This window comes from Physeter macrocephalus, unplaced genomic scaffold (genome assembly GCF_002837175.3).
Source record: "Physeter macrocephalus isolate SW-GA unplaced genomic scaffold, ASM283717v5 random_31, whole genome shotgun sequence".
Taxonomy (NCBI): Eukaryota; Metazoa; Chordata; class Mammalia; order Artiodactyla; family Physeteridae; genus Physeter; species Physeter macrocephalus.
Window position 1 is genome coordinate 76,206 of NW_021145317.1, and position 27,135 is coordinate 103,340.

The 27,135-nt window shown below is 51.6% G+C and overlaps 1 protein-coding gene across 12 annotated transcripts in view; it reads right to left on the minus strand.

The window, feature by feature from the left end:
- The window catches only part of LOC102994886 (RNA-binding protein Musashi homolog 2), a 176,821-nt gene that overhangs the window by 75,371 nt on the left and 74,315 nt on the right, over window positions 1-27,135 (minus strand). The gene's annotated exons all lie outside the window — the stretch shown is intronic.

The window sequence follows — 27,135 nt, forward strand, 5'->3', positions numbered from 1 at the left end:
GAACCCGTGTCCCCTGCATCGGCAGGCGGACTCTCAACCACTGCGCCACCAGGGAAGCCCCAGAGAATTCTTTTTTAGGTCAGGGAGGGAAAGATGGGAACGGCCTCCTCCTAGCCTCAAAGATAATTTTCGTCTCTTATCATTTAGGTCAACGAACACTAATAGTCAATCACACAGTGCCTAACGCATCTTCAGTGAAAATCAATGCAAGTCAGGAGTTAACACACTTGGTTAATGGGGAAAAAAATGAGAGAGAATAAAACCCAGACTGTCAGGTTTATTCTGAGTATCCCATGAGGAATTTAAGGTATGTGCACGCAAGGGTATTTATAACCCACGCAACCTCCCTCTCTTGCTAATAACCCAGTGTTGGGGGAAGCGGCAGCATCCCTGGGCTGCTTCCAGAGTAAATATGAATCCCTTGGGTCTGGGCGTGGGGAGGACTTTCTGGTTTCTAGATGCTTCCCCTACATCATCCTCCCTGGTCCCCAAGGCAACCCTGAGAGAGGCAGGGCAGGCTCCTGTGTCATCATTTCGCTCAACTGCACAGCTGAACGCCTCATCCATGCAGGCGTGTGGACACAAGCCAGAAGCACGAGTTGAAACAGGGGTCATACTCGGCTCCTTTCACGACCCCACCCTGCTTTTCTGGAGAAGGTCATCAGTCAGGGCCTTCCCTCGATCATTAAGTGTTCAGAGATGGACTGGAGGCCCTACAGTCCTGGGAAGGTGAGACCTGGGCCACGAGCACAGTGGTCTGTGGGTTTCAGCACAGAGTCAACCCCCGGTAGCTGTGTGTCCGTTAGTGACACTTCACCTTGGGCTGCCCTCCATCCCCAACTCAGAACACGTCAGGGCCACTTCCATGGGCTACAGCAAGGTTTGGCAAATCGGTTTCACCTCCTTGGAAAGGTTTTCCTGGAGCCCTGGCTGGGGTCTGAGGGCCCCCCTACATGGCGGGATGGGATGGCCTCACATGTCCCTGGGTTTGTCCTTAAAAAAATGTAACTCAGAAGACTGATCTGTTCCAAGAAAACAACGAGCTGCCTTTCCAAAAGAAAGGACATGTTTCTGATGACTGATCCTCATTTTGGGATACTCACTGCGTGTTACCTGGACATCAGTGAAGCCCAGTCTGAGCTGCCATTACTTTCCTGAGCAACTTCAGATGTTAGGTACTGGGCAGGAGGGGTGACAGTCCTGGCTGTGCCTGTTCTTATATCCAAACGCTAATGTGGATTTCGATCAGATATGCATGTCATTTCCCACCAAGCCAGGGATGGGATTCCTTCAGTCATATCTACTGTCTGGTATCCTAAAGGTGGTTATTTATTATCAGTCCACATTCTAATAATAATTATAAAAAGAGAAAGCTTACTGCATGTATTGATCAGCCTTCTTTAAATCAGTCTTCACGCCCGACCCTCGCCAAGTAGGATGATTGTTCCCACTTTACAAACTGAAGAACTGAGGCCCGGGCAGCAGGGGAGCGGGGAACCTATGTTCGTTCCACCCCAGCCCCCTTTCTTCATATAAAGGTGGGTTACTCTAAACCCAGTATGTGCTGGATTCTAAACGTGTCCCACAACCTGGCTCTGGAACCCCACCCCATCACCTTGCTCTGAGAGACCCTCTACAAACCGGGCGACAGCCCCTCAGCCTCATGACCCGGCAGGAGGGCCAGGAGAGTCGGGGAGAGACGTGCTGTCCGGTCCAGCCGAGTGTTCACTCCTGGGTGTGTGTAGCTGAGCCCTTCTACGTAAAGGCAACTCAGGGGACGCCGAGGGTTTTCACAGTGACACCACAAAGATGAATTTTATAAAGAAAAACAACTAGAGCATCACCTAAGCTAGTCTAGCCAAGGATGGGCACAGGGTAAGGACTCCTCTGAACGTTTCCAGACCCCAACCACGGAGCTGCCAGAAAACCGGGCTGGGTCATCAAGCAAGATGCTAGTAGACACCTCTTGCAGCAGACTGGCTCTCTAATGGGTCAGCCACCCTGGAGGGATAAACAGAGAAGCACTCACGTCCCTGGCCTTATAAAGAACAAAGAACAGGGACAGGCACACTGACCCACGATGGACACGGGACTCAGCCTCAGGGCTGGTGGGAACAAAGGTGTGTGGGCCAGGAGGCCATCAGAGGCAGACGCTTGCTACCACCCTCCCTCGTGGCTGGCGAATGAGCCGGTGATGGACTGGATGGTCTGCAGACATCCCTTCTCAGCACAGTCCTCTCTCTGCCCCATACCCTTCTTCCTCCCTGACCTGGAGCCAGCAAGCTGCCTCTTTGGGGGGGTCCTTTCTGACCTGGCCTTTCCTCCCTGCCACGTGCCCTTCAGGGTGGCACTGCAGCCCTTCCACTGTGGCATCACTCATGCACCTGCTTTCTCGTTTACACCAGTAGTTTGGCAGCTGGTTGCTGTAAACGATAATAAAATGCCTTTCCAAAAAATGAAGGAATGTGACCAGACACGCCAGACATCACGATATTAAAGCCGTGTCAATTAATTTCTCCCCCTGCTTGATAAACGAGCCCCATTCCATCTCTTAATAATGAGGAGAGAAACAAGAAAAGTTGACACTTGGTTTAATTTATTTTCTCAACATGCCTGATCATATTTCTTTCTGCCTTGCAGAGCTGGCTGTGGCTGTGGGGAATTATAAGTGGCCGGCGTGCAGGCAGAGACTGGATTGGTGGGAATCGACACGGGTCTCTCCATCCCCACACACCGCTTCATCTGGAGGGGAAGGGACTCGGCGAGCCAGCTCGGACCTGCACCTCTTCAGCCACCTTCGGGGGCCGGGAGAGCGGAGGCGGGGCAGGGTGGGATCTCAGGTGTTGGGGCCCCGGAGGACAGCAGTGACACTCTCAGACTCCAGTCTAGTGCTGAGGAACTGCTCGAGACTGAATTCCCTAAATTAATTCTAAGCTAGGTTGGCGGCACTGGCCAGAGGGGAGCCGATTTCTCAACTGGAAAGGTGCTTTTCTTTCCCTTTCAGCCCGAGGATGCTCTAACCAACACCTGACCTTGAAATGTGAGCATCAACCTTCTAAAGGTCAGATGCCAACCGTGAACCAGCAAGTGTTTCATTAAGGCTTCAGTTACAAGTAAGTTTTTCATACGACCACCATAAGCTCAGGATTATTTATGAAGGCCCACAGACCATAAACCAAGTTGGGGGTAAAAGTGAAGTGTGCTCCTAAACCAGCACTTCTCGGTGTGGTCCTTCGGCAGAGTCTTCTGACGGGTGAGGGGCTTCTTAAAAATGCACATCCCAGGCCTTCCCTGGTGGTGCAGTGGTTGAGAGTCCGCCTGCCGATGCGGGGGACGCGGGTTCGTGCCCCGGTCCGGGAGGAACCCACATGCCGCGGAGCGGCTGGGCCCGTGAGCCACGGCCGCTGAGCCTGTGCTCCGCAACGGGAGAGGCCACAACAGTGAGAGGCCCGCGTACCGCAAAAAAAAAAAAAAAAAAAAAAAAGCACATCCCCAAGCTCTGTCTGCCCCCTAATGTGGGCGCTGTGGGTGTGGCCCGGGAATCTGCATTTTAACTGGTTCTCTGGTGATTCTGATGCCCACCCAAGTCTGACTCTGCTTTATGTTTCCCAATTCAGGATGAGCCAAGTGAAGACCATTTGGTAGAAAAGAATCCAGAACTTTCCACTGGAAAGAGAATCTTCAGGCCCCCCTTTCACATGAAGGGGGAGACTGAAGCTGTTCTAAAAAGGCCCTGATATCTCTTTCATGGAGAGCGGGACCTCACAGCCCCAGGGGCAGTCCTCATCCAAGGCAGGGGGAGATTGGGGCAAAGACGAAGCTCCTCCCCCCCCAGACTCAGGAAAGGACTGGAAGCCAGTTCATACTAAAGTGTAAATGACTGACCTTGCTTCTACTCCCAGAGGTCATGGTGGTTTACTCAGATCAAATCCTTCTGAAAGCAATTAAGCTCTACCTTAGAATTCCAAACAGGCATTCAGGCGGTGGGAGATGTTTTTTTTTTTACTGATGAGGGGCACCTCCCTGAGTCTGTGAAATTATGTGTATAGAGAGCTTTACAATGAGGGGGAGGGCGTGTCTGAAAAAAACACCCAGGAAGGAAGAGAGGGAGGTTAAAAGGAAAAGAGAGGGAGAAGAAGGGAAGGAAGAAGGGAGGGTAGGAGAGAAAGAGATTCAGGGGCAGGTGGGGCGGAGGGAGAGAGAGTGATGCCGCCAACCACCCCGAAACCATTTTTCTAAGAGAGAAATCTGCCATGAATACTGATAGCGTGATTTGAAAGTGCCTGCGGCTACAGCGAAAGGGTGTCTCATCCCCGACTCTTGTTAACCGAGGGGGAAAAAGCACCTGTGATCCAGGCCAGACAACCCCAATCTCATTTCATTCCGAGCGCGCTCCGTAGCAGTGATTCTGCGAATGACACTTGTCAGGGCAGCAGATTAGTTCACAAACCTATTTTTTGTGCGTGGTGTTCCATCTTGGTAGGGAAAATAGTCAGTTCTTGGCGAGAGAGACACATATTACTGCTGTTAAGTGCCAATATAAACTCTGGGACGCAGTGGTAAATTCACCAAATTAAATCGCTAGACAACTGGCTCGGATCAGGACCCCGGCAGAAGGTGCCAGGACGGCAGCGCGGGGGCGGAGGGGGCTGAAGGAGGCTGAGGTCGGGCGCAGCTGGAGCAAGGGCTGCTCTGGAAACACAGGGCCTGGGGGGCTTTGGCGGGCTCCACCAGCAGAAGCGCGTCCTTCAAGCTTCTAAACCCTGGGGCTTTCTGAGCTCAGGGGAGATGGGGCACCGGCTGGAGGACTCTTACCCACTGAGGTGGACATCTGGGTGAGGACCCCCAGGCTCTCCCCCAAAGAGTGGGTTTTAAATCTGTCCGCTTTTCTGACACTCGCCCTCGAGCCCCACCCACACAGTGAGCCTCCTGGAAGCTTAGGGTGGAGTTTCAATCCACCTTAATGCCCCTGCTGAGGTGGGGTAGAAACAGGCTTAGACTTTGGAGCCAGGTGGATCTGGGCTCAAATCCTGGCTCCAGCAATGACTGGCTGTCCCACTCTGACCCTCAGTATCCTACCCTCTGTGAGACAGAAATTTAAAAAATCTACCTCACCAGCCTGGAGGCTTCCTTGAAAACACCTGTGAGGGGTGAGCTACCCTCTCCCACAGTCAAGAGACTTTCTATGGCTTCTCCCCTAACCCAACCTCTATCTCCACAGTCACCTTTACCCTTTGCCCTGAACCTATTGAAATTCATTTGACATTGACATGTGTGTCAAAGAGATGTTCATGGTGCTTTGCCATCACGGTGGGAACAGGATTCAAGACAGGGAGAGTTAAAACAAGTCACATGGTCAAACTCCCATGCAAACTTGTTACTTAAAAGGACCCTACATCACTTTAGGTTTTTAAAAAAAAAAAAGGACTGAGTTTTGAGAGGCAGGCCCTGTGCCGGCTGAGCATGGCCTTCACCCTGATCACTGATGCGGCACCAGAGCCTCTGTGTTCGCTCCAGGGTCAGGAGCCTGTGCACTGGCTGTTCTGGAGGGGGTGCCCTGGTATCCTCGAGGAGGGGACATGAAGGAGACGGAAACAAAGGGGGAAGGGGACGCCGACAGGGACAACAAAACCTGTGCTGCAAGGAAGGAGCAGAGTCAGCCCTGCACCCCGTTCACACCAGGATGGAGGAGAGGACCCCTCGGAGAAGCCCAGTCATCTCAAGATGCCACCGCTTCCCTCTAACAAGTTCTCAAGGAACAGTTCCTGGCCTCAGAGAAAGTTCCGAAACTCCATCAAAAAACCACGACTTGGAAGCAGGTTCTCAGCGCCACCACAAATTATACGACTTTTATGATGAGGTATATTTTCAGAATAGTCCCAACCGACAGAGCCCTGGCTGGACGCCCACTGGGCCCGCCACCAGCTCCGTGCCCCCTGCAGAGGGGTCATTTCTGCCCACATCGCCAGGACTCCAGCCGGCTGGGCTGCCCATAAGCCTGCCCGGAGTTTGGGGGTAGGTGGCTGCCCACTGAGGTGCCTCTGTACAAGACACACACGCGTCCCCACCGCGGGCTGGGGGCTGGCTTCTTTTCTTTTTCTGGTTGTAAAGGAACTGTTCTTAACATCTGGAGGCCAGATCTCTCCGCAAGCTGAGACCAGCAGCCCAGGCAGCCTGGTAGGGGGGGCAGCTCCGTCAGGAGCTAGCAGAGGACGGCTCCTTGGCTCCCCAGACAACAGCCTGGGTCGGGAGAGGGAGAAGGGTGGGGAGAAGCAGGGGCGAGGGCAGCACAGGCTAAAGGCTTGCTACTCCGGGTGTTCTACCAACCAGCAGCACAGGCACCTGGGAGCCTGCTGGAAATGCAGAGTCTCCAGCCCCACCCTGGTCCTCTTGAATCCGAATCTGCATTTTAACAAACCCCCCAGGTGATTTTAATGCAAATTAAAATTTAAGAAGCACCGATCTGGAACACTGATTCTTACATCAGAATCACTTAGGGAAAATTTTAAGAATACCGATGCCCAGGCCCCATTTTCAGAATTGAGTTAGGTCTGGGGTAGTACCCCAGCATCTGGATGTTTTAAAATCTCTCCAGGTGATTCAGATGTACAGCTGGGTTTAAGAAACATTGGGAAGGGGAAAAAAGCATAATGCTTAATTTTTATTTTTCATCTAAAAATAATTTCAGCTTCACTGATATTTAACACATGGAGTGAATGGTCCTAGTGCCCTCATACATCCAGACGTCAGAGAGACATTGTCTTGGATGGTGTTTTATAGACCCCTGGGGAGAAAAAGGAAACGCTACAATGGGGGTGAGGTCAGAGTGGCACCTCATTTAGTTACCTGCTGCAAGCGTAGCCGCTACCCAGTGCTGTTCAGGTGCGACCAGGATGTATAAATGGATGTATAGATTATGTGATCTGGCTTTAAGTAAAGGAACCCTTGCAAAATGGGCAAAGAAAACCAGATTGGAGATAATGCTAATGAGATAAACCTTGCCACTACCAGAAAACAGCGAGCTGACCCTACTCTGCCACTTGGCAAGACTCCTCACCAGCCACTTCACACCCCCAAAATGTGTTCTGATCAGATGGGAGAGCAGCAGCTGAGTGAGTGAGAAAGATCCCGCTTTTCAACAGAAACTTGTGCTTTAGAGAAAGCACCTGGAAAACAGATGTTTGGAAAATATTTTTGTTGTTCTGTGATTTTATTGCTAAAAATGATATGACTGGGTTATGTACAAAAGCTCTTGTATCCGCATACTTTTAAAACTTGGAAACAGAACTGTACGACTCTTTTTTTTTTTTAAGGAACATTTCAGTGGATTTTGAACCCATTTGTTATAAATATAAAAATGCAACACTTGATTACTTTGCATGAAAAACTGATTGACATCAGGGAAGATGGAAATTTACAAGCTGAATTTCAACAAAATCCTTTGCATAATTGGAGGATGGGATTGAAAAATTAGTATCATGATTTACTCAGCACAGCAAATGTGATTCTTCCACTGAGATCTGTATATCTCGAAGTGTATTTTTCAGTTATGACAGGCATTAAAACCAAGTATCAAAATAATAAGCTAAACTCAGAATCCAACCTTTAGAGCTGAATCACAGAGTGTTAAGTCAAGAATTTTTAAAAAGCATATTCAATCATACTGCTCTCACCAAAAATTATTGTAATTATTAATAAATAAAATTCTAAATACGGCTTATTTCAAATGTGTCCCATCCTATTATATTCCTATTTATATAGGTTTTATAATATATATGATATATTAGCATAGTAGTACATGTATATAAATTGAAAATTAAATAAGACATATTGGGGGTTTGTGTGTTAATTTTTTTTCTGCACAAAAATTTTGAAGATATAGAATTTAAAAAAAAAAATTTTTTTTTGAAGACTCCTGCTCTAGAAAGAGAAGGTGGGGGCTGTATGTCCTGAACACGGGTTCTGAAGTCATCCCTTAGTTACAGAGACTACTAAAGCCAGAGGATAGGGTGGGAATAGGTACCTTCAGTGCCTGCCAGCTGGTGTGGACCCCTCCGACCCCCAAGGAGGGGCCTGCAGGTGGGCTATTCATGGGACTCAAGAACCTGCTAATTCCAGGATCTCCTGGGTTCTCCTGGTTCAGAGCACAGAATGCTTAGAAGGCATTTTGGGGGTGCATCCTTCAAACTGAGAACCCTCCCCCATATGTTAATGGCAGCAATACCTGAACTCTTGTCAATAAATTTTGCATAGTGTCGTATCTTCATTAAAATTTTATTCTATTAGCATTCTGAATCCAAACCACTAAGTACATAATTGCTAAAACATGTGTTAAGCAATGACTTAGGAAATGCCAGTTTTATCATATTGTTAATTAACAGAAAGTAGGATTAATACACTCACAGATCATTAGGAGCATTCAGTTCAGTTTCAGCAGCTCTTCAGCGGGTGGGGGGTTGTTGGTGGGCAACCCTGGGAATTAGCAGCAAGGGCAGAAGAGTTCTTTGTGGTTTACCCTCAGCCCTTCTGCAGGTTCTACGAGCGTGTCTGAGAGAAACTCAAGAGACAGGATATCAAGGTCTATTTTGCCCAAAGGAAATGACTGTAAGATCTGATACCACTCAGTGCAGCCTCCTCGAAAGGGCAGATGTGGAAGGGTTTGGATGGGGAGGAAGAGAGAGCAACACATCCATTTAAGTCAGACCGGTAAGACTCCATGGACCGCTGGGGAAGGTTCAAGTCTCGAACCCAGGGATGCGGTTTCAATCCTGGTTGTGCAGCATTGCTGGCTGCGTGATTTGGGACAAGCCCTTAACCTCCTTGACCCTGGGTCTCCACCTGAAGAAAGGGAATAAGGATGCCCACCTCAAAGGGCTGGCCTGAGGATTAAATGAGGTAATGCCCACTCCTGGTATCATCCCTGTACAAGCCTGTAGGTTTCACATAAGGATTTTATACCCAATATTGCTTGGAGTAAGTGGGCCACCAGCTGAGACTTGAAAATAATGTAGATATCAATAAATGTGGACTGCAGTGGGACGGGCTCTAGTGGGGTCTACCCTGAGGTGCCAAAGCCAGGTGATTAGAAGTGAATTTGGACTCGCCTTGCTGTCATCTCCACTGGAAACCAGGACATAAGATCCCTAGGCCAGAGGGGTTTATTCAAACCTCTGCCCACCTTGTCCTGGGAATTACAGAGGTATCCAGGCAAGAAATGGACTAACTGTCTTCTCTTTTCCCAGCTGCCCAAATCGCTTTAGCCTGGCCCGATGGTGGTACTCCCCATTCTTCACGCTTAATAATGAAACAGCCTGCCTGGCTGGGCCGCACGTGAGATGAGGGCTGGAAGCCAGGACTGGAAGAGCCACAGCAGACTGGGGTGAAGGAAGGGGCCAGGCAAGGGTGGCGAGGCCACACCTGGGTTTCCTGAAGCTGGAGGGTCAAGGCCTGGGTTTCCTGGAAGCTGGAAGCCTGAAGTCAGAAGCCAGGGGTCAGGTTGAAGCCCCAGGTCCGATACATGAGAAAGCAGTCAGGGAAAGCAAACAGGCTCTCTAGGTGGGGCAGGAGCCCTTCGTAGAGGAAGATAAGGGAAAGGCCAAGGCACACTGCTAGAGTCATGATAAATAAGTCTACTTTGCTGGAGCCGGGATACAAAAATCAAAGCTAAGGGGAAAATAATAATAATAATAATAATAATAATAATAAATGCTGACCAGCCTCTGCCAGGCCCAAGTGGGAATAGAGAGAAATCACCTGGTTGCATTTTCCTGGAATATTCTTTCAAGGTCCTAGGTACTTTGTAAATGAAAGTTCCCTGTGGTGAGGCCTTCTGAGATGGGTTCTCATTTGTGGGTTACAAGTGCAAAGAACCCCCCTTATTTGTGGGTTGTGAGTAGAAGGAGTCTGGGCTTTGGGTTCAGACGTGGGCTGGAACCCCAGTTCCACAACCAATCAGCTGTGTGAGGTCTCTCTGTGCCTCAACTTTCTCATCCATAAAATGGGGATGGTAATATTTTCGACTGTAGACGTTTTCAACAAGACAATGCTTGAGACATGAAGCTCAGCACAGTGCCTGGTTCTAATCAGATGCTGACTCATCTGTGCTCTGCTCTGGAGATCTAGTTTTACTTCTATTGACTTGCTGTATTGATTTAGTAACTTAACCCTGTGGGATGCAGCCTCCAGAAAGTGGCTGCTCAGAGAGGAAGCCGCAAGGATTCCTGGGCTTTGAGTATCACCTTTTCGCACTGACCACACGGGGGCAAAGAGGGCTGGAGACAGGCTGAGGGGTGGACCCCCCCCCGCCCCGGGGGGAGAAGGATCCTCAGGGTGGCTTGGCCAGACACCCAGTACAACGCTGCCCCTAATGGGAGATAACGCTGCCCCTGATGGGAGATGGGCCCTCCACTGCCCAGAGCAGCCCCGAGCACACTTCCAGGCCAGGTAGGAAGGCAAAGGCTGGATTCCTCCTCTCATCGTCAACGCAAGACCCAGAGCCTCTCTGTTCTCCAGAGAAGGCCACCGAGAAATGGTGGAGCTTCTCCCGATGTGAAAATCACAGCACCCAGAGCACCGTTTTGGGGCCATTCTGCTACTTGGCTGCAAAGACCAGTAACTTCGATTTATTTGTGTCTGGGGCCTTAAAGAACCTCAGCTGTCATTCCTTCCTTAGTTTATTACCGAATTTCTAAAATATTACATTCCTTATTATATCCAAATTCACTTTATTGCACTTGACAATACAGATAATCACATACCATATGCTCTAATGTTTTGAAACCAATGCATGTTGACAGCGGTTTTTATTCATGATGCATAATTCCATCCCCAGCTCACAGTGAGGCCTCTGAGCACCCAGCCTGGTGTTAAGACTTTTGCCTAATAACAGATTAGCAATACAGCAAGTTTCGGAGACACCCTCGTCCCTTGCCATTCTCTCTTTACAATGGGAAAAACGTACCTGGGCCGAAAAGACGGATTTATCGAAGAGAAGAGGAAAAAACTCTCCCACCACCCTCCCACCATTCCCAGAGGGTTTATAATGATTTGTTATTGTTCCACGCTTATGAAACTTGATATTGAAAAGAGGGATTGGCCTTGTGCCAAGTAGCAAGGCAGCTAATCACACCAACCCACACTCCTGGCCCCTGAGAACTGAGAACACACGATGCCCCAAAGCTCTCATTAGGAGCCTCTCTTGTTTTCACTCTTGTTTTGCTACAAGCAAGTATTTATCAGTCCTCTACCTTGCTGAGACCTCCCCCACTCGCGTGCCCTCTTCTCATACCCTGGGCATCCCTTCTGTTCCCAATTAGCCCCAGCCTTCCTGGCAAAATGAACACAGCCGGGGATGATCCCTACCCCTGGCGTCCTGGCACCTCTCAGGCAGAAAGCCCAGCTCGGCGGGAACCGTCTCTGCGGCTCCTTCCACAAAGCCTTCTTGTCCTAGGGTGGCCGAGGCAAAGGGTGGATCGTTTGAAGATGATCCTCCAGCTTTTGCGGTGGAACAAACAATGCCATTTCACGCGTCTCCTAACTAAGCGCTTTCCTGGGCTTCACAGAAGCACTCGAACAACTGTAAACCCATTAGATCATGCCGGGCGTTGTGGGAAAGAGCTTGCGCTGTCGCCAGCAGAGAATCAACTCAGATTTATAGATCCTTAAAGCTTTAATATATAGGTATTAGACTTCCCCTGCAGACGGACAAGGGGACCAGGGCCGTGGCGGAGGAGAGAGAAGAACAGCCCACAGCTCAGCTGCAGACAGACTGGAGTTTCACAATCATTCTCCTGGATAATGAGATTTCTCAACAAGGGGAGGAGGGGGAGGAAGGAAAGCCAGGCCTTTGCTGAATACTTGGCTATTTTCCCAAGGCTTTGCTGGGGGGTGGGGGGAGAAAAGAGATGTTATCTTTAACAGTGCCTCTGGAGCGCCCAGTGACCTGCTGTCAACAGAAGCAATGGGTACCCAGCGAGGAAGGGGCTGGAATCAGATGATGCAGAAGAACGCTTACTTAGCCATCTTCCTCCATGTAACTGCCGTATATATTAGAACTCTTTTTCATAAATAAAAACCTACTTTCCCTTTGGGCTTACGTCATGACTCCAAGAAAGGCCTTGTCTTTATTTCTGAATCATCTTTTGCAGGCAGGGGCTCCTCCTAATATCTCAGGGGATTTGTGCTGCTTTTTGTTTGCTTGCTTTTTGTTTTGTCCTTTTCCCTTGCTTGTCTAGCACAAGCTAGTAAATAGCTGGTCAGTAAACCAGAGACCGGAGCTTAAAGACGTAATTTCATAAAGAAGCCTCCTGGGGCTTCCCTGGTGGCGCACTGGTTGCGAGTCCGCCTGCCGATGCAGGGGAACCGGGTTCGTGCCCCGGTCTGGGAGGATCCCACGTGCCGCGGAGCGGCTGGGCCCGTGAGCCGTGGCCGCTGAGCCTGCGCGTCCGGAGCCTGTGCTCCGCAACGGGAGAGGCCACAGCAGTGAGAGGCCCGCATACCACACACACACAAAAAGAAGCCTCCTGAAATATTACTGGCTGGTCTCTATGGGTCTGGAAAGGAGATGGTTTTGGCCATTTCAAAAAGCGTGATTCACCTGTGGTTTGCAAAGTAACCACTGAGCACACTGGTCCTGGCCCCATCTCGCCCCATCAATTCTATTCTCTAACTGTTTGGCTACTTCTCGGAAAAGGGATACCGCCCCTCACCACTTCACAAAGATGGTTTGTTGAAGAGGTGGGCACCTTGAGCCATTGCTAAAGTTCTTTTTCATCCTGAGGGCCCATCTTTCTCTTGGTAATTTCACAAAGGGCCACCTATGGACAGGGCACCAGCACCAACCCACTTTCCAGAGGCAGGACTCCTGCAAGATCTAACATAGCCATCTTGTTTCTCCTGAATCTGGTCTCCTCTGGTTCCTCCTAAATTTCTCCATCATACTGTTTCCAGCCCCCATCAGACCTCCTCTGATAGTAACCTACCTTGTCAGCGTCCGTCCTAACATGGGATACCTGGAAAGGAATATGACATTTCACGTGGGGAATACTGCAGGCTCCTAGATATTCGATCGGACTTCTCTTGATGCAGTCTCTCGTGGCTTTCTCAGCAACTCCATCACCTCACTGCCTCAAAGAAAGCTTATGGCCAACTGAAACTTCCTGCAAACCATTATCCAAATCTCTCCCCGCCCATCCTTCACTTGTTTTCCTTTTTTTAGACTATAACCTTTGATTATCATCTTCTGATTATAAAAGTAATACACATTTTAGAGTCTTAGAAAATACGGAAAACGTTTATTCCTACAATAAATATTCACCGGACGCCTACCATATGGAAGACACTTAGTCCAGCCTTGAGGATACAGTGGAGAACAAGACCCAGCTTCTGCCTTCAAAGGTGGGAGAAACACACACCCCATCATCCCCACAGCTAGTGTGCAAAGAATGGAGTTACAGAGTGCGCATTCCACGACTGCTGTGGGTCTCGCTCACCACCATGTCCCCATCCCTTGATGAGTGTCCAGCACAAAGCAGGTGCTCAGCAAATGACTGTTACGGGGGCGAATGGCCTTCCAGTAGATCAGCCCGTCTCTCTCCGCACATACATTTTTTTCTCCCCAAAGGCCGAATCAAGACAAGAGACATTCAGTACCAGAGCAAGTTTTAAGTAACGAAAAGGACCCTCAGTCCACCAGGCCCTCCTTTTCCAGTTTCTACTCAGAGCCTGGTCCCTGAGCACACAGTCTGCTTAGCTGCAAGACTGAGCTGCAGAGGAATAAGAAAACAGTGAGAAGAAAGAGGAGGAAGGAAGTCAACTCCAGAATCCCTGGGCCTGGCCGTCTTGCTCCTCTGGAAAAGCCCAGTTGTAAAGGCTTAGGTACAAGTTTCTGTCTCTCCAGGCAGGAGCGACGGGAAGATCAGAGCGGTGATTGAAGGGTGAGACCGGGGCACACTCTCGGCTTCCGCTGATCCACCGCACTGGCCAAGTTGGCTTCTGCCGCTTCCACCAGCAACACAGGATGTTTCAGCATCTTGGGGTAAGTGGTGCCGCAAAAACCACAAGCCAGACAAAACCCAGGACGAATGTCCTGTTTACTGTCTCCCATGAATGAGCTGCCTGGAAGGGAGGGCACCAGCCAACAGGCAGCCGGGACAGGAATCTACTCCTGCTGGGATTCTTTCTTGGTCCCAGGTTGGGAAGTGAACTTCTGTCTCTTTCTAGCATGTCTGTCTCTCTCTCTCTTTTTTTTTTTTTTTGCGGTACGTTGGCCTCTCACTGTTGTGGCCTCTCCCGCTGCGGAGCACAGGCTCCGGACGCGCAGGCTCAGCGGCCATGGCTCACGGGCCCAGCGGCTCCGCCGCATGTGGGATCCTCCCGGACCGGGGCACGAACCCATGTCCCTTGCATCGGCAGGCGGACTCTCAACCACTGCGCCACCAGGGAAGCCCCTAGCATGTCTGTCTCTTTGAAGGCTGGGAGGGCTGTCTGCCCTGCTCATCCCAAGACTGATGAACCAGAAGCTCCGTGGTTACTCGGTAGAAGACAGACAGAAGGCAGGCGCTAGGACAGAACCCACGCTCAGAGAGAAACCTCTGCTCTACCCGTTGTCATCTGGCAAGGCTGCACCTAGAACCCTGTGCCCTACTCAATGCAACCAGCCTTTCCTGCCAAGGAGAGGCTGGGGACGGCTGGGGAGGCTTGAGCACTGGGGAGAGGACCTGAAACAGCGTGCTTCATGTGGGGTCAGGGGATTGTCCATGGCTGGCCTCTCCAGGCCCCAGCCCGGAGCCGCCCCTTCCCCTAAGCCCATCCCTCTGAAGGGTGGTCCTACCCAACAACCTGTACTGCAGCTCAGGAGAGCCTTGCCTTTTGGTTCTTCACTCCTGGCTTTCTTCCAGCCAGAAGGACTAACGGACCCACTTATTTTATTTCATTGGCTTGTAAAGGGACACAACCAAATCGTGATGGGGAAAGAAGCTGGCAGTGGCAGAGGCCAGCAAAGCCTGGGGAGATGCCAAGAGTTAAGTAATGCCTTGGCCGTTCGTTCTCCCTGAAGGCTAGCAGCACTGCTGGACCAGGATGGATGATGTGAGCACAGGGGCTGGAGTTCACTTCCCAACCTGGGACCAAAAAACCCTAGCCCACCAAAGCAGGGGCAGAGCTACCCCTGACTTGCTCTGCTCTAGGATGAGCCATGTTCCTTTCCCACCTGGCTGCTCCTTTTTATTGCGTCACCGTCATTATCATCACAACCACCACCGTTTATTTAGCACAGAAGTCTTAACCCTTTCATATTATCTCCAATCCTTCCAACCTGCCCTCAAGGCAGGTAGTAGTATCCCAACTTGACAAATGCAGGATCTGAGATTCAGCACAATGAAGTCACTTGCCGTGGCCTCTCCGTAAGTGAGCGGCTGAGCTGGGAGCTAAGTCCACATCCACCTGTCTCTAAAGCCTGGACTTTTCTCTCCATCAGCCCCGGGAAGGGCGACCGGGATAAATGGAAGATTTAGTGCTAACAGCCCTGGATAAGCCACCATACAATGGAGGCCAAATGACTGATGGGTTATCCTTGCTGATAAGTGTGGTGGTCTGGGATACTCAGAGGGTCTGCAGTGAGGAGAGGGTTGATCTCCAGCTCCATCCTCGTGAGCTGTAGCACCTTGAGTGACTCACGTGACCTCTACAGTCCCAGCTTCCTCACCGAGGCCTGAGATTTCAGTCTGCAGTGCTCACTACCAAATTCCCTGTACCTAGAACCTGCATTCCACAAAAACTTGTCAAATGAATGAATATGAAAAACGGAAATTTCAGTAACATCCTCGCTACCCATCTTATTAATGAGATAACATAGAACACTTTGCACAGAGCATGACACATTTCTAGGGATCAACAAGAAGTTCCTGGTTATTATCAGTACTATTATTATATACTTTTATTATAATACCGTTATTGCTTCACAAGGTTATCATAAGGATCAATGCATTTGCGAACTGTGACATAAGCCAGCGTTTTTACAATAACTAGTAAGCAATGCTCAACAGCAAGAGCAGACGCTGATAAGTGGTCATGGGTAATACAGTGGAGACCAGCACAGAGGCATCCCAGGAGGCTGCCCTGGCCTTTCCCTCAGCCCCGAGCATCTGGGGCCTAGTAGGTGGAGCTCCTGCCCAAGCTCTGTCCCAGGTCCCCGTCCACCTGGGACCCTCGGGTGGAGCTGCTGGGCACGTCCACGCTTGCACGGCCCGGTGAGAATACGTCCTGTTACCACCGTGCAGGTCACCGAATGCCCGTGAGTTACGCCACGTCAGCCAGGTCTCTGATCAGCTTAGTTAAAAACAGAGTTTGTAACAGAAACCTCAATCCAGTCTCCTCTAAATCAGGGCGGCGGGGGAGCAGGTGCCACCCAAATGTGGCGCCATGATGATGTGCGGAGGTGGCAGCCCCGGGGCGAGGAGGGCTCTTTACACAGAAGGGACGGCATTCCCTCCCTCCGATTCAGTCAGTATTGGCTCAGCACCTGCACGTGCGCCAGGAGGATCCGAGGCTGAATCAGCTGTGCCTCCAGGTGACAAAATGGACAAGAGAAGTGGGCACAGAATAACTCTAATTCGGGACAGATTTCCTTAAGGAAAAGGGTAAATAGATTGGTCTTTTCAAAGGCTACTCCTCAGAAGCTTGGGTTCTGAGACTGTTCCCAGCCCCCGCCACCCCGCTTCCAAACTACTGGTAGCCAACCCTGGGCTTGGGAGCTCTGCAAATTCCTCTAATCCTGGAGGCTCGCATGGCAAGTCCTCACTCTTTCCAGGTGGCTGGTGCCAAATACCATCATGCTTAGCGAACCCAACATTTCCGGAACAGGGTGAAGCTCAAAATAATTCTCACAGTTAGACTCACTGGGACCTAAATAGCTTTGCTGATTAAACCTTTGAATCCTCATCTGAACCGGTGACATCCCTCCTTAGGGATGCCAAATCCTTTACTGCTTCCCAGCAAGCTCAGGCCCGAGGGAGGGTCTGATTCTGCTGCACACATCAGTTAGGGTCACCTGCCCTCAACTGGCCATAAGCCACTGATTTACCCTTTGGAATTGCCGATCAGCTTTCCAGTTTCCTCACCACACCCCCCAAAACAGAGAGGACCAACAGTTGCCCTCATTACACAGCACCCTTGTTTGGGGATCTGGAAAACAAGGGCAGCTGTGCGCAGGTTGAGATCGTGTGGAGGAGGAGGGGCCCTTGCAGAGAGACGGCCTGGGACCCTCTCCTGATTTCGGGGGGCTAGAGGCACACTGTCAGCGGTAGGAGGTATTGACTTTCCCATTCGGTGTAAGCCGCTCGCCTGCCTAGTGGGAAGCAGAAAGAGAAAGAACTGCCGAGTATCTGGATCTGCTCTTGATGTGTCATTATTATAATTACTGTTATTATGTCACCACTGTCTTTTTCAAAACCGTTCCCATAGGTGATTTCACTTTATCCTCACAATCATCCAATGAGGTATCTCGAAAGGGATTATTATCCCCATCTGAACCACAGAGGAAACCAAGGCATAGACTGGGTGACCCTTGACCTTCGCCACACCGTGAATCAAATGACAAGGACAAGAGGAGGCGTCCCCAGTCTCGCCTCGGGCCAGATAGCCAGTGTCTGGAGGTATCCGAGGTAAAGGCAAGAAAACCACCACTAGGTCGGTCAGAAGCAGGCCTCCAAGACAGACGAGCAGGCAGGCTGCCCGGGGCCCAGGTGACAGGGCCACACTTCCCCTACCCCCCCGCCCCCCCTCACACTGCGAGGTCAGGCCACTTGGCCTGCGATGCAGGGAGAAGATTTAACAAGCGAAACAAGCTAGTGGTGGATTGATTCTCTCCGTTGCCGGGGGCAGCCCACCCTCTCCCTCGTCACTGACAGGCAGTGAAAGGTTAGTGGTGCGCTCCCTGCCACCGGTTCCTCGGAGCTAAATGATAAAATGATGTCAGGACTGGGCAAAAGCTCGATTGCTAGTTAGAGCCACCACAGCTGCAGAAATGAAACTCTGCTCATCATCACCTGCTTCTTCTCAGAAGCTCTGCGCTAGACCCGGTGCATCCACGCGAAGCCCACCGCAGCTGACCGCACGCTCCTGCCCGGTCCTTGCCAGCCAGCCAGCGGGCAGCACCGGCCACGGTGGGCAGAGGCCCCTCAGCACCCCCGTGGCTCGTGCTTCACCCTAACCTGCGGCGGGGAGGCTGTAATCGTTGCTCTGACTGCCTGCCCCACGCCTGTCCTTCTCCCAGAAGTCCGGGGGAGGAAAGCCAAGCCCCGCTGGCCCCGCAGACTGGGTTGGGAGACGCCCCCCCCCCAACCCCCGCCACCTCAGGTAGAGCGCATGCCAAGCTGCCCAGCTCTGGTGACTTGGACACACCCACAGGAGCAAAGGCAGTGGGGACTAGGCTGGCTTCCCGGCTCTGCCTCACATCGGTTGTTTTAGTTGTTTGTTTTCCCGATAAACATTCGGAATAGGCATTATGGCCGCATCGCTGGGAGCACCAAAATAAATCAACATGATCTCAAGGGCCAGAGACAAGAAGGAGGGCAAGGAGACCGCAGTCGGGGCCTGGCTGGGGCCTCCAGTACCATCCAGTTGATACCAGCTGGCAGAGGCCTCCGTTCCATGGATGGCTCCCACGCTGCCTGCAAAGCCTCGGACGACTCAGAAATGATTAAGGCACAGACTTAACTAAACCCACCCATAGCTCCTCCACCAGAGAAAACCACTGGCAACAGTTTGGAGAATTTCTCTCCTTCCATGAACACTGCTTTACTGCAGCCAACTCTCAGCCCAGGCTGCACCCCACACTCACCTGGGGAGCTTTAAGAATCACCATGTGCAGATCCCACCCTCAGAAACTCTGATTCACTTGGCCTAAGGTAGGGCCTAGGAATTGGTATTCTCCAAGAACTCCCCAGCTGATTCTAATGCTAATGTGATTCACAGTGTATATACATTTTATAGCTTTTCTCATGCAATATTGTGTCATCAGCATTTCCACATGTCACTTAAAAACTCCCTGTAAACATCACTTTAACGGATGTGTAATAATCCATCACGTGAACGTCCCATAATTTCCTTCCAGTTTGCTTTTGTAGGTGTTGTCCTGAGTGGGTGTTGGCAAGTGGCTTGGGTCCAGACGGAAGCCCTCCCCGCAACCCTCAAGGCAGGCCCATTTCACACCCCCTCCCGACCTGGGCTCCTCAGACAGAGCCTGGCTGATGGCACATCCACTCAGGGACCCAGGGACTGGCCTTCTGCACTGCCATCCTGAGATCCTGTGCCACACCCCAGAATTCTTTGCCAATTGGGTAACTTGTTTGTCTCTGCCAGGGGGATCAGCTTGGTTCCACGGGGAAGATACACCCAGAAGGCCCTGAACAAAGGTCCGGGAAGCAGGATGGGCTAAGTTGTTCATTAATTCCTTGTGAGGTCCTCATGGAATTTCCACAAGGCTCACTGATTTGGGATAGTTGCCTCCTTAAAAGACTTATTTTTATTTTTTTTTTTTTTGCGGTACATGGGCCTCTCGCTGCTGTGGCCTCTCCCGTTGCGGAGCACAGGCTCCGGACGCGCAGGCTCAGCGGCCATGGCCCACGGGCCCAGCCGCTCCGCGGCATGTGGGATCCTCCCGGACCGGGGCACGAACCCGCGTCCCCTGCATCGGCAGGCGGACTCTCAACCACTGAGCCACCAGGGAAGTCTTGAAAGACATTTTGAACCAGAAACTTGGTCAGGAGCTGATTCTTCATCTTCCTACACCCATTTCCTCTTACTCCTTCCTCTGAGCACCTTGAAAAACCTGTATCTCCCCAGAAATGGGTGTCTTATCGGCCCAGGCACACAAAAAGCCTTGTTTTGGAGCCCTGGGCTGAGTCTTGGAAGTTCCAGCTTCGAGGTGGAGCGGGTCCTGGATAAGGACGGGTCAGTTCAGAGGATTCTCATGGCTCCTTTCACAGCCAGAATGTCCAGCTTTTAGAGGATCCACCAGCGAGACAGTTGACCCCAAGGCTCCAGACTGAGGCAGAGATGTCTCTTTACCATCCTCCTTCCAGATGTTCTAGGAAGGAGCAAACACCTGGCAAGCAAACTGGGGCCCGTTTCCAATTCTAAGCTACTTGGCCCCCATCAGGCAAGGCCCCTCCACTTCCCACTCCGGGAACATCTGGCGAGTAGATGACTGGAAGCACATGCTAGCAGTTACCACACACTTTCCAGCAAAACCTAAGCTTAGTCCCAGGAGCCCCATCTTCCATCTCTCTAATCCACCGTCCTACCCCCTTCACGTCCCCATCCTAGCTTTGCCGAGCTTTACTGCAAAACAGATGTTGCACCTGACCCAAGATCTCCCAGGCACGTGGCCAAAAAAAATTTTTTTCAAGAGGCTGCAACATGAAACGGTCTTCCCAAGTCCAAGATAGCGTAGTAAATATGGCCCCCCTTCCAGCTCCATGAGCAGCCCAGGTGCGCTCACTCCCAGCTCCCAGCCTCTTCTCTTGCCAATAAACACCATCACAGCTCTCCAGCCCTCCGGAGGCCAGCCTCCGTGCAAAGCCTGTCATTCCCACTCAGCAGGCATTACAATAACCAGGCCACAGGTACTCCCCCTTCAGTTGAGAGTCGATGTCAAGTTTAATATGAAGGAATGTGCTGAACAGGACCCTCCAGGAGTTTAATATCACTCATGTCCAGCAAACCAGGTTCAGTTCTAGGGCTTCTAACAGGAACAAGAATCCGAAGGGAAGAAGGGAGATTAGTGGCTGGAACTAGGTGTTAACTGTTAGGAGTGGAGCCATTAAAAGTCGAGAAGAAAGTTCTAGAATCAGAATGATTTAACCACCTCCTGCTGTGAGGCCCTTGGGAGCCTGCCTCCTACTGGCTTCGTATTTCATATTTGCTATTTGCTATGGACGGGGGCAAATGTGCGGGCCGGGACGGGTCCCCCTGAATTTACCCACTGGATTATGCCATGGCCAGCATTCCCCTGGAGTCTTCTCTTCACCCCAACCCGGGGACTCTGTCTTGTATCCTGTACCCACGTTAGAGATCGTCCTGAATCATACCCCAAAGTCCAAAGGAGTAGAAACATGATTAAATAATGATTTGGGAGGACAAAAAAATCTAAAGTACACTTCTTTTCCCACATGGTATCCCTCTGTGAATTCAGAACAGGGAGGGCTCCTGCTCCCCTCTATCACAGACAGCACCTCCTGCATCCAGACCCCATCCAGGCCTTTATTTCAGTTTGTCTTCCTGACCCAGAAACTTTGAAAGAACATAGGCTCCGGAGGTAGACAAGCTCAGATCCCAATGTCAAGGACACCACTTACAGGAAACTATCAATCTCCTTGTGCCTCAGTGTCTTTATTAAACTGGGACAGTAATACTTCTCTGACAGGGTTACTGTAAGGATTCAGCAAAGGTGTTTATTGCAATGCTGAGCACACAGCAAGGCGCCCAAGACATCTTCTATCTCCTCTCTCCCCTTCCCGTGATCTGTTCTGTTTGACAGAGAAAGCTGGGCAGCCATGTGGAAGAGGGACAAACTCATCCCACACTTTTCTGGGCACAGGTAAACGGATCATCTCCGAGGCACTGGCCTCATCCATCAGGAAGACACCCGACTGCCCAGTGCTCCGGGGAAGCCTCCAGAGGAGCCCTGCCATCCTGGCATCTCCAAGGCACAGCCCCGTCGCACAAGGCACGCACGTCCCACCGGAGAGAGGGGACCGGCGGTTGCTGGTTAACTGCCGGTTAAGGCAGCTGCACTTTACAGTAACCCAGCATGGACAATCTTATGAATGACACTCGCAAGCTGCCAGCCTGGGGACTCATTACAGTCAAGGTACAACACGGCAGCCTGCCAAGCCCCCGGCTTTCACACTCGCTATGCCAGAACATCCACACACAATTTAATTGCATTATAATTTCAAAAGTGCTTTTCAAACTGGAAAAAGGCATTCACTGATTAACCAGCGAAGAGCAAAATTGTTTATGAAATTGAATACAAAAAGCTACAGAAATGTAATTGGGTCGTTCTAGCACCTAATTTTCAAGCCATTTTCCCCACTTATTTAATCACGGGATACAAAAGGAGTGACTGAATTGACTTCATACTAATTAGATTACACCCCGCGATACTCCGGGCCTATATTCCAACTGGTTGATAGCAATGTTTTAAACAGAAACAAAAATGCTGCTGCAGCTTGTCAGTGGGACAGGATGGGTTGTTTTGAACAGACCCTTCCAGCCTGCGTGAGAACGATCATTTGTCCCCCAAACCTCCCAAGCTCCCTGCTACGTGGAAGTGTCCAGAAGCACCACCCTCTGGGGCGTGGACAGGAAGAACCCTCCGGCCCCGCTCCCTGGCAGGATGGGTTAGAGTGAGCCCCTTCTATGACATCCTGCCACCTCCCCAGCGGGAACGGGGCTGCCAAGGCAGGCGGAGAAAGCCACGCGGCGACTCTGCTAATTGGCTGCACGAGGCCCTTGGTGTCCTCTGAACACTTTCCCTTCCACTGTTTCATAAACCGACTGGTGGCCCCAACCTGCTCGGCGGCAGCCTCATGGCCAAGCCCAGCTCCGCTGTGTTCTTTGCTCACTTCTGCCCTGAGCTGCGTGAGCTGGGCCGAATCCTCACTCCCTCAATTACTGAGTGAATAAACAAACCATTTTCCTCTTGGAAGGCAATGCTGTGCTACACTGTCCATGTGCGCCTCTGGAAACGCAGGCGTGGTCCAGGAGGGTAAACACAGCAGCTGCCCGGCAGGTTGCCTTAGACACTGACGTGGACTCAGGGTGTGCAGGGTTACCCATCTGCAGGAGACCTTCTCCTTTTGATATACGTTACAGCCTTCCCGTGGCTTCTGTAGCTCATTTTACATTTTATTAGGAGCAACGTAATTGATTATATAATCAAACGTAGAACGTACATTATCAAGATATCTCAGCACTTCACAGGCCATTTAATCAAGATATCTGGGGCTGTGCCAAAAGGAATCAACTTACACGAAGCCTCAAGTACATATTACTGTGCTGCCTTCGTTTCCACGCTGGATCTGGGTCCTGCTCCCTGGGAAGGGGAGCTCCTCCTTCAAGCCGGAGCCGTACACAAGCTCTGGGGCTGAGGGTCCTCCGTGCCACTTCTCACCTTCTCCAAACAAGGAGACCCAAAAGGCCGCTCTTCCGCGTACTCTATCTGCCGATGTTACATCTTCAAGTAGCCCCCAATTTCTCTAGTCTGTGAGGATGTCTGTAGGGGTTTGCCCAAATGCCCCAGCACCATGCAGGCAACCGAGAAAAGGAAAGGGGTTTTCACTCCTCTTCACTCATCCTAAATTGCTACTCCCCCCGGGAAAGTAAACAGATGTTATTTAGGAGGCAACAGAGGTGTCGCGTGACTACAGCCAATTTTCAAAAAACCCGGGGAGCCCGAGAGAGCGAGGAGAGTGGCAAGCGGGGACGTCTGCCTGAAATGCCTTCCCTTTTGAAGCCAACGCGGGTACAGCACTACCTGAAGCTGCTCAAACTAATCCTTTGGATCAGGGACCATTTGCCCCTTGTGCCAGGCATGGTGCTACCCCTGGGGGTGAACACAGAACAGGTCCCTGTTTCCAGAGTGAGCCCTGCCCTTAGCAGGGGAGGCACAGGCAAACAACCCAGCACAAACCCGCCAAGGCTGTGCTGGAGGTGGGACAAAGGATGGATGACTCTGCGAGAATGCAGGGCTTCCGGGCAATGAAGAGCAGAGAAGTGCATTCCAGGTGAAGAGAGGGGCAGGGGCGGAGTCAGGAAGGGCTGCAGGAACGTGTGTGTTGCAGACAGCAAGGCAGGACGATGGGGCTCAAGAACCAGGGAGGGGTACGAGGTGAGGCTGGGAAAACTGGCCGGAACTCTGAGAAGGCTCGAATGCTGGGCTAGAACGTTCAGCGCTTATCCTACAGAAAATGGAAAATCCATCGTGAGCTCTTCCTTCACGCTATCCAGACATGGCACGAGGGACTGTGGATCCTACAAAAAAATCCTAAGACACAGAGCAGTCTCTCGAGCAAGAGTGTGCAGCAGGGGTGCAAGAGAGTGTCACTCAGTGGCCTGCCATGTGCTTGCACCATTTATTGAACGAATGAGCAAATGAAATGCATACAATTTAGCAGTAATCACTAACTTAATAAGACTCCTAGCTCTGAAGTGAGGACCACACTCTAGACCCCTATCCGCCTCCCTGGGAACAGGCTACAAGCTCCCATTAGGGTGGGGATGCCCTGACAGTGTGTCTCCAGAACCTCTCCCAGGACTCAGGGTGCAACACAGACTTTCAATGCCCAGGAGGTGGCTGAAGATGGCCTCAGAGGGGCTCGAGCCTCTGGCCTCTGACACCACCACCAACACAAACTCCTGGGCTTACTGGTAGTTTCCAGGCTACCACGCTTGGACCTACTAAGGCCCAGAAACGTCAGCCCCCAAGCAGTAGAAGGACCCACACATCCAGAAATTCCAGACAAAAGAAAGGTATCTGAGGGCACAGGGGCAAGAATGTAAGCCAAAACCATGCCAACCGATGACAAGGTCATAGGAGTCCTGTGATGTCTGCACAGGTGACCTTCCGGCTGCCCTGACCAATGCCCCCAAATACGTTAGCTCCTGGGCAATTCTGACTTAACTCTGCGCTTAAACCCAGGCATCCATGCCCAGTTCCAGCAAGAGATCTGCAAACACACAGCACACCCCTCGCTCAGGTGGGGAGGGTGGGCAGCCAGGGACACGGGGTCTTTGTGTCTGGAGCACAACGTACTGGCTGTACAGTGAGGAGTACCCACGGGGGCCTGCACAAAGGACATCCTATTCACCAGGCTGTGCCTGGCAACGTGACATGTGTCGGGGGAGGCACCCAGGCCCCTTCTGGCTCAGGTGCGCTGTTCAGCGGTGCGTGTACCAGGCCAGACAATGCGACCTTTGCAAACTCCTTAACCACCAACCTTGGGGAGGGCGGCGGGCCAGGCGGGCTGGGGCCAGGAGGCTGGGGATGAAAGGAAAATGCAAAACCTCCATTCTGGGGACGGGGCCATCTGCACACTGGGGCCTGTGTTGTGTCCCCCCACTAACATGTGACTGTTATTGATACGTAATTTCTGGCAGACCACAGTCCACGTTAGGGAGGACTGGAGATCACCTGACACGGGTTGAGCCTTATTCAATGTCAGACTGTTTGTGAAGGCGAGGTGGGACAGTGGGCGGGAAATGGGCTTTGGGTTCGGAGGCCCTGAGCTCACTTTACCACTTTGCTGCCTGGCTTGCGATCTTGGACAAGTGGCCTAACTGCTCTCAGCTTTTTCCATCTGGACAAGGGGTTCCCGGCTCACAGACCAGCTAATGTCTGTGGAGTACCCAGCATCGTGTAAAAACCCCAAGGGTGGGGCTGCAAAGGAACAGAACTTTCCATGGGAACCAGCAGGAGGAACAATTAGCTCACAGTGAAGAGAACGAGCCTCCAAGGCCTGCAGGCTTTGGTACGTGCAGGCCACACAGCAGGCTTATCTATCCATTAGTGCAGGCCCCGAGGATCTCATTTGTTAGCCACCAGTTTGCCTGTCAGCGTCTGAAGTGACTGCGTTTCTTTATGTCGGTGAAATAGGACCAGGCGTATTTTCCCCCCAATATAATATTTTTAAAAGATGGCTCTCCTCCACCCTCCGGGAAGCTAACCAACATCTGCAGCACTGGGTGCATTCTACGGGAACACTGGTGTCACTGTCACCTGCTGTGACAGCACAGAGCTGAGGAAGGGCTACCGCACCAGCTCTGTGCTTCCACTCACCTGGCTCTGGGCCACCAGCAAAGCCAGAGAGGACGTGTGGCGTCCCCTAGGCCAGCGTCCAGGGGGGGCCGGCTTGGGGCCAGCGAGTGACACTCCTATATATCAGGCACTTTATATATGCTTCCTCATTTAATCTGTAGCAATCACCATCTGAGGAAGTATTCTCATCCCTGTTTTACAGATGTGGAAACTGAGGCTCAAAGAGGTTAAGCCGCTTACACAGATACAGATAGTTAAGTGGAAAGAACCAGAATTTGAATCCAGGCCTGCTGGACTCCAAAGCTGCAAATTCAAATAATGAATAAACTAATTCTCTCTGGCTGTCCGTTTCCTCATCTATAAAATGAGGGTACTGCCATCAGCTGGTGCTAGAAGGAACCTCCCAGGACTCTAAAATTCTGACTAAATATGCAGGCTGACCCCTTTCCGGATAATGGGACACTGCTTGTGAGGGGCAGGGAAGGCTGCTCTCGGTGCCGGGCTGTGGATTTCCCACCTTCCTGTCGTCCCCACAGCTTGCCTGTCTCCTCCCCACGGAGAGGCCCAAGAACAGAAAAGCAGCAACTGGGCAAACGGCTCATACTGCTCTTTGTTTGCCGTTGGGATGAAAGGCCAGGAAGGGGTGGGGACGGAAGAGTCTCTGAACCGTTGGTTCAAGCTGGTTCAAGCACAGTTCATGTGGGATTTCCCAGAATCAACTGCACAGACATGGTAGGCTGGGCTGGACACAGGAGACCAGTGAGCAGCAGAGGCGTGTGTGCTACGCGGGCCTGTTGGGCTGCCAGTCCTCAGGGAACTGAGACGGGGGCAAAGCAGCTGCTCCAGGCAGACGGACAAGGACATCCAGCACTCCACCCACTGCCTCGGTACAGCCCTCTCCAAAGCACCCAGCCCCAGCCCCGCCGGCGTTTCTCCGCCTCAGGGTTGTGGTTCTTCTGGGTCATGGGGTCCCTGCATCATCGCCCAAGAACAGACAGTGGGAGAACTGTTTCCGGACTTGACGCCCCAGATGCGCAGATCGACCTGGGCAGAGAGATCTCATCGGGGGGCCGAGGCACCGACCTCACTGCCATTTGCATCACTGGCTAGAGTGGGCCCCGGAAAGTCACTGTGTCCGCCGCCCAGCAGGGCAGCAGCTCCTGCGTGGCCAGGAGGGCAGTGGTGAGCTTCCCATCCACCCACAGCTTTGCTCCCACCAGGATTCCACTGGGGAAAAACCGGCTTGCCTCCTTCCTGGGTGCGCACAAAACAGGACTCCACGACCCACCACTCGGCAGAGGTCAGGTTACCAAAAG